The following is a 13,551-nucleotide window of genomic DNA, read 5'->3' on the forward strand; positions in this document are numbered from 1 at the left end:
TGTAATTAGGCCTTGAAGTATAAGACATTTGGTAACCATGCCTTTGGCCAAAACATCCTATTATGCAGCCTTGCGGGGCAAAACAAGCTCGGACTCTCTGACCTTAAGTCAAGATGGAATAAGGCCACACTCTGGAGTCTCTGTGGACGCCCACACCAGTCTTATCAACTTGATGAGATTAGCCATTGCAACTCTGGTCAAGGCACAAGCAAAAGAAGAAAGCATGGAGTGACAGAAATCAAGTGTACATTGTGTGCATGTACATGGAAAGTTCCCAAGTAGCCATCTTATTTTTCTTTGAAACAGGGTCTCATGTAGTCAAGGCTGGCTTTGAACTTGATATGTATCCCAGGATGACCTTGAACTTCTGATCTTATTTCCACCTCCCAAGTGCTGGGATTTCAGAATTGTACCATCTAGTTTGATGTGGTATTGAGGATCTAATTCAGGATTTTATGCATACTAGGTGTATTAGCTACTTTTCTATTGATGTGATAAGGCAACTTATTTTTAAAAAAACTGTTTATTTGGGCTTAAGTTTCCAGAGGGTTAAAGTGCATGATGATGGAGTGAGGTAGGATGGCAAGAATACCTGAGAACTCACGTGTTGAACAGAAACCAAGGAGAGCACTGGGGATCGCAGGAAGCTTTGGAAGCCTCAAAGCCTGCCCCCCATGACACACCTCCTCCAACAAGGCCATACTTCTTTCCCAAACAGTTCAATCAACTGGAGACCAAGTTATTTAAACATAGGAGCCTGTGGGGGCCGTTCTCGTTCAAACCACCACATTCTACTCCCTGGCTCCCCCATAGGCTGGCAGCCATATCAGAATGCAAAGAGCATGTAGTCCAACTTCAACGGTCGCCACAGTCTTTCAATCTCAATACTGTGAAAATGTCCAAAGTTCACAATCTCTCCTGAGACTCAAGGCAATCTCTAAACTGTAACCCCCTTGGAAAATCAAAATGCAAATTATAGACTTGTAACATCCAATGGAACAGACTATGTATTACCATTTCAAAAGGGAACAATGGAGGCATAGTGAGGCAATACTGGTTCCAAGCAATATGTGTCATTTATTTGTCTGAGTTATTCACTGGGAGTGAGAAAACACGAGGCACAACGGAACCCATTATGAGAGTTTTTATTAGGGAAGGGAAAGGATGGAGGTGGGTAGACCTACCAAAAAGAAAGGTGGGGGGGGGAGAGAAAGAGAGAGAGAGAAGGGGGAGAGGAAGGTGCACACGACCTCTGGGGAAAGGGAGAGAGAGCAGGGAGCTGGTGGGTCCGGCTTTTACAGGTCACCTCTCCCATGCCTATATGGGCTTATGTAGCTACACCACACATGCACATAGATTATGTGATCACGCTGCATGCAGATTACAGTACCATGCTGTGCATGGATTACACAAGACATAAGGCCCTGGAGTGAGTAAGCATTTTGCCTGACTGCTGACAGCGCATGCGCAGTCATGTGACTCCAGAAGTGGCCAGGAATAATAATATGGAAGCCGAGCAAGGTAAACTCCAAATCCTGTAGCTGTATGTCCAGCACTAGAGGGTTTAGATGCCTCTGCCCTTCCAGCTTTGCTGACTGAAACATCCTTCTCTCGGGCTGGTTCTACTCCCCGTGGGCAGCTTTCCTTGCCCATTTCCCATGGCCCTGGCTCCTCTAACACCTGGTCCCCTATATAACCCACGTTTCACTTTCACAGTTTCACTTTCACAGCGCTACACAATGGTTTCTCAGGCTTCTTGTCCTCCCAGGACCTTCATGCAGGGACCTCCCTGACATCAGCAGCTCTCCTTAACCCACGGAGGAAGATTCCACAACCCCTTTATTAGTGTACCCTTCGTGACTAAAGCCAGCGTCACATGAATGAGACTGCCCAGGTTTGACTACCAACTTGGGGTGAGCCCTGGTTCCCTTGAATCCCTTTGATTTGTTCCTTTTTAGGAGAAGAAAATTCCTTAGGCCTTTTCCTTTCACAAATTGGAAGTTTACTGGGTGAGGTCTTGCCCTGAGGGTACCAATCCCTTTATTTGAATGAGCAGTGAGCACCAGGCCCCTCCCTCTATCCTCCTCGTCTCTTTCAGCTCAAGCCTTGGCTCCAGCAGTAAGTTTCCTGGCGCTCTTGATCTTTAAACTGCACATTTTCTGTTTTTGTCCCACTCGCTCTTTTTCATGGTAGACCTCCATAACACTGATTACTAATAACCACAAGGCTGAGTCAAGATTAAGCTGTCTTGAAATATCTGCCAGAGAGTTAGTCCATTACTGTTCAATTTAGCCTCAGGCAGGTTCTTAGGAAGAAGGCAGAAAACAGTCAAGTTCCTTTGCCAAAATATTACCAGGGTAGTCCCTAACGCAGTGGCCAAGAGTCTTCCCTTCTGGAACTCCTTGAGCTGGGTCTCCACAGTCCACGTGGGTCTCAACACTATTGTCTTTCAACCAAGTTCCTACTAGGATGACCCATTAAGTTCTGCTTTTATTTGTTTGTTTGTTTGTTTGTTTTTTCAAGACATGGTTTTACTGTGTAGCCCTGGGTGTTCTAGAACTCACTCTGTAGACCAGGCTGGCCTCGAACTCACAGAGATCCGCCTGCCTCTGCCTCCCTAGCGCTGGGATTAAAGGCATGCACCACCAATACCCAACTCAACAACTTTTCTGATCCAAAGTCCCAGAGTCTTCTGCGTTCTTGCAGACAGTAATACCGTCAGGTTTGTGAGGAACCTCCCTGACTCCACTATGAAGGCAGAAGCCATTGTGCTGTATTGTTAAAAATAAATTTCCACTTACTGTACAAGCTGAGTTTCTAAGTTTCTGTTTCCTGGAACCTGACCTGCCCCAACCCATGACCTTGACTTGTTTTTGAGAACACTCAAACCCTCCCTAATCGCATGGTAACCATATGGTTATGGCTGTTGGTTTTTTGTTATTTTGTTTTGTTTTTGAGATTTTCCTATAGTTCTCACTGCTCCGTTGTCTCGTCTCTGCAAACCTCCTTTGCAACTACTTGCGATTTATTCCTTAAAAGAGCCCTAGGAAAGGGGCTCCGGGCTGCTCTCTTTAGTCTGACTTAGGAGTCATTGGCCAGTTATCAGGTGCACCACAACAAACCAAGCTTTCTTCAAATCTGGCTCAAAAATCGTGGTAGTGGGCCTATTCTCTCCAGTGGGATTAACAGTCTGTCACAGTGATAGACCACTTCCTGGTACCAACTTTTCTATTGCTGTGATGAGACCCAATGACCAAGGTAACTTATCAAAAAGCAATTGATTGGGCTTATGTTTCCAGACTCCATGATGATGAAGTGATCAGCATGGTGTCGGCAGCAGATGAGATCTCACATCCTGAATAGGAAAGAGAGAGAGTCCTGGAGGTATTGGGAAGCCTCAAAGCTCACTCCAGTGACACATCTCCTGCAACAAGACCCAACCTCCTAATCCTTCCCAAACAATTCCACTAAGTGGAGCCCAAGTATTCAAACAACTGCGTCTATGGAGGTCATTCTCATTCAAACCACCACACTAGGCAACACTGTACTGATTGAGCTGTCTCCCAAGGTCTCACAACATAGCCCAGACTGGTCTTGAACTCTTGATCCTCCTGTCTCAGCTTGCCAAGTGCTGTTATGCTGGCCTATGTTACCATAGCCAGCTTGTTAAATATACTCTTTGTCTTAGTCACTTTTCTACCGCTGTGACTAAAACCCCATGGCCAAAGCAAGGTATAGAAGAATTGGGGCTTAGGTTCTCAAGGGGTAAGGGTCCATCACCATCATGCGGGGGAGCGTGGCAGCAGGCAGGCATGATGCTGGAGCAACAGCTGAGAGTTCACATCTCAACCCACAAATAGAAAAGAGAGAGCTATCTAGAAATAGCCTGAGTCTTTTGAAACTTCAAAGCCCACCCTAGTGACATCCTTCCTCCAGCACGGCCACACTTCCTCAGCCCCCCCAAACCCATCTCCTCCAACATCCTTGTTGTTCCAGTATTATAAATATTAGTCTACGATTCTCATTCAAATCGCCATACTCTTTAATAGGAGTTACAACTATATCTGCATTTATTTTGAGACAGGTTCTAACACCATACTCCAGGCCGGCTTGGAAATCACTATATAGTCCAGGCTAGACTTGAATTCATGCTCTTTCTATCTCAGCCTCCAAGTGCTCAGATTACAAGTCAGCACCACCATGGCCAGTATGTCTGTTTTAGTGGAATTTTGCTAGGGTTATCAGAAGTGTCCATCTGCTCCCTTTGGTCGGTCAGTTTTCCCTAGACCTAGCTCTAAAGCGGGTGTCGTCAGAGAAGACAAAGGAGGACAAAGGATCGTTCGTTCTTTCCAAACCCTGGAGCTGAGGAAGTGGGAAGAACGGGCTGCACTGGCAGACTTGTACGTACCAAGGACTACTGCTCATCTCCCATGTTGACTTGAGTCTCTGATTTTGCCTCTACAATAAGGGAGGAAAGTCTCTTTTCTCTCACCCATTGACATCAGGGAGAATGTTGGCAAAGCGCAAGAGCAAGGCAGCTCCTGGAGCTAAGTATAGGGCTGGCACAGGTCTAGGGCGGAACGATGCGGGGAGAGACGGTTCCAGGGAGGGAACACCCGCTCTCCGGTATCCTGCCAGCGGGTGGAGAACTAAGGAAGACAGCCGTGCCGCTATCGCAGATCCCCTTTTCTTGGGAACTCTATGGCCTCCATAGAGATCTGCCCTAGAGCTTGGAGTGGGATCAGATGCAGCACAGAGGAACCCAGGGGTTCTTTAAGGCAGCACCAGGCTCTTGTATTAAAAATTAATACGGTAAATCTGGAGCTTAGTCAATGCTTCCTTCTTTACCCTTCCCTTCAAGGAACCTGCCATCTCCCAGAATGCCTTTCCACCAAGACGCTGCATTGGCGTATCCCCTGCAGGGTGGTGGAAAGTGGCTCCTTAGGAACAGAGCTCCCCCTACTGGCCCACGTGAGGGAGGGAGCCTTCAGGACGTTGGTCATTCCTCCAGTGACATCACCCTCAAACAATGGCCATCATAGTTAGGTAGAACAAGCAATAGTGTTAAAATGAAGTGTGGTAGAGGCTCATGCGTGAGTTAGCGGTAACTCCTAGGAAGCTGTGACCTTTGGTATATTTCTTAGGCTCTCTGAACCTCTGTTTTCTCATCTTTATAGTGAGGAGACAGAAATTACATGCTAGCAGAGAAAATATGGGGGAAATGCTGAACATAGGTTGGAGAACTAGAAAAGCCACATAGGCCTTTGGGAGCTACAGAGAATAATTGTAGGAAGCACATTCCATCTTTTTTATCAGTGTTGTTACTGTCATCAACTGCTGCGTAACAAACATCCCCAAGTCTTTTTTCTTTTCTTTTCTTTCTTTTTTTCTTTTTTCTTTTGACAAAGTTTCACTGTATAGCCCTTTCTGGCTTGGAACGCTCTATGTAGACCAGGCTGACCTTGAACTTAGAGGCCAGAAGAGGGCTTCAGATTCCTTGATACAGGAGTTACAGTTATGAGGTGCCATGTAGGTGTTGGGAAAGAACCCAATTCTCTGTAAGAAAATACACTTTTTTTTTCTTATTTTTAACATTGATGTTTTGCCATGGATGTCTGCATGATGGTGTCAGCTCTTGGAGTTACAGACAGTTATGAGCTGCCATGTGGGTGCTGGGAATTGAACCTGGGTCCTCTGGAAGAGCAGTCCGTGCTCTTAACCACTGAGCCATCTCTCCAGCCCCCAAGTAGCAAATACTCTTAAGTCCTGGGCCTTCTCTTCTTCAGCCCCACCCAATTCTTAAAAATACTGACTTAGTTTATTTCTTGAATTATTATTATTATTATTATTATTATTATTATTATTATTATTATTATTTACTTTGTTTGAGACAAAGTTTCTCCATGTAACAACTCTAGCTGTCCTGGAATTCACTTTGTAGACTAGGCTGGCCTCAACTCACAGAGATCCTCCTGCCTCTGACTGATCCAGGCTTCTGTTGGGATTAAAGTCTTGAGCCACCACACCCTGATGACTTAAAAAAAAAAAAACAACAACTATGGCTCTGCTCTGTAATATAATTTGAGATTGGATAGTGTGGCACCCTAAGGACTGTTCTTTCTCCCGCAGAATGCTTTGGTTATTTGGGGGTCTTTTGTGATTCTACATGAATTTCAGGATTTTTCCCCCTAGTTCTGTGAAAAATGTCATTGGGATTTGGGTAGTTTTTGCATTGAATTTGTAAAATGCTTTCAGTAACATAGCCATTTCACAGTACTAATTCTGCCAATCCAGGTGCATGAGACATCTTTCCGTCCTCTAGTATTTTTTTAAAATTTCTTTCTTCAGGGTCTTAAATCACCTTTCACTTTCTTGGTGAGGTTTACTCTAGTTTTGTGTGTGTGTGTGTGTGTGTGTGTGTGTGTGTGTGTGTGTGTGTTTGCTATTGGGAATGGAATTTTTCCTCTTGATTTCTTTCTCAGTGAGTTTGTTATTAGTGTGTAAAGAAGATCCTGACTTGTATCCTGCTGCTTTGCTGGAAGTGTTTATCAGAACTAGGAGTTTTCTGGTGGACTCTCTAGGGTCTTCTAAGTATAGGATCATGTTATCTTCAAATAGAGATAATTTCTGAGTGTTTTCTTTTATTCTTTCTCTTGTCTTATTTCTCTAGTTAAGACTTTGAGGACTTGGATAAGAGTGAAGCCGGGCAGTGGTGGCGCACACCTTTAATCCCAGCACTCGGGAGGCAGAGGCAGGCAGATCTCAGAGTTCTAGGACAGCCTGGTCTATAGAGTGAGTTTCAGGATAGCCAGAGCTGTGACACAGAGAAACCCAGTCTCAAAAGAAAAGTGGGCACCCTTGTCTCATTCCATTAGCGTAAATGCTGGTTTTTGACATTTAGTATAAAGGTCTATATACATGTCATATACTGTCTTCATCTTGCTGAGGTTTGTTCCTTTTATTTCTGGTTTCTTCGGGGCTTTTAACAATTTGATATTTCATTGTATTTATTTAGTGTTCTAGGAGGATCAAACTCTCAGGTCATCAGTCTTGGTGACAGACTCCTTTACCCATTAAGCCATCTTTTTAGCCACCTTTAAGGTTCTTTTTTTTTTTTTTTTTTTTTTTTTAGACAGGGTTTCTCTGTGTAGCTTTGTACCTTTCCTGGAACTCACTCTGTAGCCCAGGCTGGCCTCAAACTCATGGAGATCCACCTGGCTCTGCTTCCTGAGTGCTGGGATTAAAGGTGTGCGTCACCACCACCCGGCCCCCTTTCAGGTTCTAATCAAGAAAAGATGGTGAACTTTGTTAAAGGCCTTTTCTGCATCAATTTGGATGTTGATATGATTTTTGTCCTTTAGTCTATTTATGTGCAGAATTACACTTACTGATTTGCATATGTTGAAGCAACTTTGCACCCTTGGAATGATATCAACTTGGTCATGGTGGGGTTTTTTATGATTTATTTTTCTTTTATGTGTATGGGTGTTTCACCTGCATGTATGCACAAGCACCATATATGTGTAGTGCCCACAGAATTCATAAGATCCCCTCGAACTGAAATAGTAGATGGTTGTGAGCCACTATGTAGGTTCTGGGAACCAAACCCAGGTCCTCTGCAAGAGCAGCAAGTGCTCTTAACCATACAACTATTTCTCTACTCCTGTGTATGATCTCCTGAATGGATTCTTGAGCTCAATTTGCAAACCTTTTATCAAGACTTTTAACATCTATATTTGCCAGGGAAATCAGTCTACGGATTTTTTTGTTGTGTTCTTATTTAGTTTTAGTATCGGGTAAAGCTCGTTTCACAGGATGAGTTTGGTAGCGTTTCCTCCATTTCTGGTTTATCAAAGTGTGAGGTGCAGTGAGGCTAGGTCCTCGCAACCTCCTTCCCTTCCATCTCTAATGAATTTGTGTCTTTTCTCTCTTTTGACTATTTTGGTTTTTCAGTCTTATTTTTTCCAAAAAGCCATATGCTTGATGAGCTCTATGAATTTCTTTTTACTCCCAATTTCATTAATTCTTCTCCTTTATTATTTATTTCTGCCTGCTGCTTTGGGTTTGCCTTGTTCTTGTGTTCCTAAGAACCTGAGTTGCATCATGGATTTCTCTACTTTTTTTGATGTAAGTACTCAAATAGTATGCATGTTCTCTTAGAACTGCCTTAGCTGTATCCCAAAGGTTATGGTAGATTGTGCTTTCATTTTTACTTGCTTCTAGAAACTTTTATTTCCTCCCTAAGTTCCTCAATAACTGCTCATTCAAAAATATGTTATTCAGTTTCCATGTATTTGTGTAGTTTCTGTAGTTTTTCTTATTATGGATTTCTTGTTTGATTGCACTATGATCTGATAGAGATTATTTTGATTCTTGTGCACTTGATAAGACTTAATTCATGGCTTAGAGTGTGGCCTATTTTATGGGATGTTTCATGAGGTGCTAAGAAAATGTATGTTCTGTTTCTGTTGGATGGAATACCCTGAAGATACTGGTTAAGACTATTTGATTTATGATGATGTTTAATTGAAATTTCTTTATTGATTTTAGTTTGTGTGACCTATTTAGTAGGGTACTGAAACCACTCAGTATCGGAACCCATGTATGTAAACACACATGTGCACACACACACAATTGTTGAATGTCTTCTTTATGCATTTCCCCTTTTATTAATATGTAGAGGTGGTCTTTGTCTCTTTTAATTTTGGTTTGAAGTCAGAATGGTTATGCCAATTTGTTTTTTAGTTTTCCCTTGCTTGCTAGATTGTTTTCTGTCCTTTGTCTCTTGGTCTAGTAGTGTCTTCATCAGTGAGGTATGTTTCTTGTAGGCAATGGATAGTTGGATCTAGTTTTTGTTTTCCAAGACAGGGTTTCTCTATGTAGCCCTGGCTGGTCCTGGAACAAACTCTATAGACCAGGCTGGCCTGGAACTAAGTTTTTTTTTTTTTTGTTTGTTTGTTTGTGTGTGTGTGTGTTGTTGTTGTTGTTGTTTTGTTTTGTTTTTGAGACAGGTTTCTCTATGTAGTTTTGATGCCTGTCCTGGATCTCGCTCTGTAGACCAGGCTGGCCTCGAACTCACAGAGATCCGTCTGGCTCTGCCTCTCAAGTGTTGGTATTAAAGGCGTGTGCCACTACCGCCCAGCACCTGGATCTAGTTTTTTAAAACCAGTCAGACAGTCTGCATCTCTTTATTGGTGAGGTGGGGTCATTTATATTCAAGGATACATTTATATTCAAGGAGATGCATACTAACAGCTGTAATTTTGTTGTTTCTCTTATTGGCTTGATTACTGTTTGTTCTTTACTTTCTCCTCTATTAGCATTAGAGGTCATGTGAAATTCCTTCTTAGCTCTTTGTTCAACCATTCCTCTCATCAAACTCATTATTTCTTGTGATCTTGTGACTGAAATCTTCTTCCTCCTCTGTGAGTATCTATCTCTGTAGCACTGGTCTGATGGCCATGTAGTGTATTAGTTTGTGACTGACTTGAAATGCCTCTGTAAATTTTAGAAGATAGCTCTACTGGCTACAGAAATTGTGATTGGCAATCATTTTCTTTCAGGGATGAAATATACCTTATTATGCTTCCCTGAATTTGAGGTTGCTGATGAGGTCTGATTTTCTGCCTTTATAGGTGAGTTAATGTTTTTCTTCACAGCTTTTATTATGTATGTTTTCCTTTTAAGATAGATTCTCACATATCCCTGTATGCCCTTGTACATGCTATATGGCTGAAGATGATCTTAAACTTCTGACTTTCCTGCTTTCGACTCCCAAGTACTGCAACGACAGGCGTGCATGGCCATAGCCAATTTCTGTTACACTGGAGACTGATCTCAAGCAGTTAGGCAAGCATGCTACCAGCTGAGCTATTGCAAGACTTTTGATTTGTGTTGTTGACATGTTGGGTATATATTGTAGAGTTGTTCTTCTCTAGCCATGTCTATCTGGGGTGCTAAACGCCTCTGGTGCTTTATTTCTCAAGATTTTGGAAACTTTCTTGTTATTTTATTTAATAGATTCTCTATGTTTTACTGTTTACCTTACATGGTTCTATACCATAGATTTTCATTTTTGTGTGCTCTCATATTTATTTTAGTTTATGTGTACGTACGTTTTTCTTTCATACATCTTGGTGCTTCATATACATGCAGTGCCTAGGGAAGACAAAAGGGTGCCATATGCCGTGGAAATGGAGTCACTGATGTTTGTGAGCTGCTGTAAGAGTGCTGGGAACCCAACCTAGACCCTCTGCCAGAGCGGCAAGGGCTCTTTACCGCTGAGTTTATAGGTAAAGGCTCTTTACCTATAAAGGCAGAAAATCAGACCTCAGCACTTCAGCCCAGGCATGATCTCTCGTTCACACTCCACAGTTCTTGCATGTTATTACGGTCATACTTTTTTAAAACCTTCACACTTGCTGATGTTTGAATGTAGTATTCTGTCCTCCATCCCTGATGTTTCTTTTGCTCAGTTGAGTCTATTGGTGATTGATTTTTTTTTCAACATTTCTATTTTCTTTCACAATGCCAATTTTTTGGCTATTTCTTCTTCACGTTGTTAAACAACTCATTTCCTCACGTGGCTTTCCTTTCTTGGTTCTGAATCGAACTAATCCCCCCCCATTTTTATTTTTTCAGTCATCGATCATGTTCACTAGAGAACTTTAAAAATCTTTGCCCAACATTTTATGTATTTCAGTATATTTGATCTCAGTAGCTGAGGAGGCGTGAGCTTTTGAAGGAGCCATGCCACTTTGCTTTTTCATGTTTCTTACGTATCTGTGTTGCTATTTGCATGTCTCTTGGTTTGGGTAGCTCCTTTCTGCAGTGGTGGGTCTTCTGATCGAGCAGCTTACTCTTGAAGGCTCAACTCTAGTACCACGTGGGGGTTTGGGGGATATTCTATCACACTGTGCGTTTGCATTTGCATTAATTAAATAAAATTAACCTTGGGTCAGGTGGTACCTGTGGGAGCAGAATTCTCTCCAGGCTGTAGCCCGAGTGGCCAGGTTGCTGCTAGAGAAGCAGGCTGGTAACTGTGGAATGGCAATTGCTAGCTGAGATAGTAGTAGATTAAGGCACAGCTGCTGTGCCTGAGTTAGGACAACACTAGTGAGGAGAAAACAAACTGCTAAAGCAGCAGTGGCGTGAAGCCATGCCAGATGTTTCGCTTTTGCAGCTATTGTTGGGACACAGCAGACAGAAGAACCATAAAGAAATTTTTTTTTTAAGGATAAGTAAAGAACTTTATTCTTTGCATTGTATAACAGTAACTCAAAAGATTCTACATCAAGAAAAATAATATTAGTATTTAAAATCATAACTGTTATAGTTGACCTTGTGTTCGGTTAACACAAGCTGGAGTTACCTAGGAAGAGGAGATCTTAATTGAGAAAATGCCTGCCTAAAATTGTTCTGTGGGCACATTTGTGGGGCATTTTCTTGATTGGTATGGGACAGTTCAGTGTTGCTGGAGGGCTTCTCTCCAGGTTCCCCAAGCCCCGCAGTCCCACAATCCATATATAAAATAATCACTCAGATGCTTATATCACTTATAAACTGTATGGCCGTGGCAGGTTTCTTGCTAACTATTCTTTTATCTTAAATTAACCCATTTTTATAAATCTATACCTTGCCACGTGGCTGGTGGCTTACCAGAGTCTTTACATGCTGCTTGTCCTGGCGGTGGCTGCAGTGTCTCCCCCCTCAGCCTTCCACTTCCCAGAATTCTCCTCTCTCCTTGTCCCACCTACTTCCTGCCTGGCAACCTACTTCCTGCCTGGTCACTGGCCATCAGTGTTTTATTTATATAGAGCAATATCCACAGCACTTCCCCTTTTTTTCTTTTTTTAAAAAGGAAGGTTTTAACTTTAACATGGTAAAATTACATATAACAAAACAATTACCGAGCAAGAATTATAGTTACAATATTAAAGAAGATGTCCTATCTATCTTATATTTGTGAGTTTAAGGTTTTATATCTAACTTATCTTTTATCATAACTGAGGAAATTACAACTATCTAGTTTTCAACCACATCAAAGACCTGAGAAGGAACATAATGGTACCTGAGAAATGGTAGATGGATGCAAGCAACTTTCAGGAATCTTGCAAAAGTAGACCAAGACAGCTGGCAGTCTGGACAGTCACCTAATATTTCTCAGCATTGTTGGTGCATTTAAATTGGCTACAGGCCTAGAGTATCTGACAGGCCATTTTTAGAAGCAGGAATTTTGAGAGACCATCTTACCCTGTCTTGGCAGAGTACAGTGGTCACTTTCCTTGTGTCCCGCTTGTCCAGAAAGGACAGCATTGCATTTGTACTGTCAGCCATCAAGGCAAGGGCAGTTTTTTGCCCAGTAGGCCATTTTGTGCCAAAAGACAAACTTCCAAATGGAAATGTCTTAGAAGCCCAACATTCTCTTGGGATCAATTGGTGCAGCCAGGAGCAATTGTGTCTCACATCAACAGAATTTTAAGTTATTTAAATGCCACATTCTCTAGGTTTATGAAGTGTTTGAAGATTACCTATCTATCTGAAATATATCTATGTATACCTAGAAGACTTAACTAACATGGCTACAAAAATGATTATCATAGATGACTAATTATTAATCTATTTTTAATTATCCATTACAATTTTAAATGAGTTAAATATAATACCTCAAACAAGAATAGAAATATATATATATATATATATATATTCAGTATAACAAAATTAACTTCAAGTTTGTATCAATAAACTAAAATTTATACCAATGTAAAACATTTTAAACATAAACTAAAATCTATACCAATGTAAAACATTTTAAATATAAACTAAAATCTATACCAATGTAAAACATTTTAAACAAGTTGTTCTTTAAAAGTAGGTTCATTAATCTACCCTTTTATCTTATCATCTCTATATCCTCCTATATATCTATATCGTATCCCCTTTTCTTTTTTAGAAAGAGATCACATTTATAATCAACCTGTTTTAAATAAAAATATTCTTTTTTTTTCTGTCCCACACCAGAGGGCTCTTCTGATTTGGGACATAAGAATCTCTTAACCATTTTTTTTTTAAGCAATATGTCTGGGTTTAGAGGGGGAGTGAGCCAATTCCACCTCTAAAACCAGCTTGGTATATTTGGGAATTTGGGTGTAGCATCTCTTACTACTTCCTGCTGGAGGGGGGCGCTGTATCTTATGGGGATGCAAAGAAAATTTTAGGATCATGGAGTAGTCCTTGAGGCTGTATTGTGGGAGCCAGTTGCCTTGAAACGTTCTGGATGTTGGATCATCTGGGCCATGGTGTCATTGGAGACCTTTCAGGGGGTCTTGGCTGGTCAAACCTGATGTATCTTAATCTGGAACAAATCCACAGCCTCTGGCTTTCTGTGGAAACAAAAGCAGAACCTCTTTTCCAAAGCAACATATCCTTAAATCCAAATTTTGAAGTCAAGGTACCTTTAAAATATACATATTGGTTTAATTCAACATATTTTTTGCAGTTAAAAATCCTAAAGACAACACAATCCAGATCGTTTGTGTAATATTCATCTTT

Source organism: Peromyscus leucopus, chromosome 1 (genome assembly GCF_004664715.2).
Source record: "Peromyscus leucopus breed LL Stock chromosome 1, UCI_PerLeu_2.1, whole genome shotgun sequence".
Classification (NCBI taxonomy): Eukaryota; Metazoa; Chordata; class Mammalia; order Rodentia; family Cricetidae; genus Peromyscus; species Peromyscus leucopus.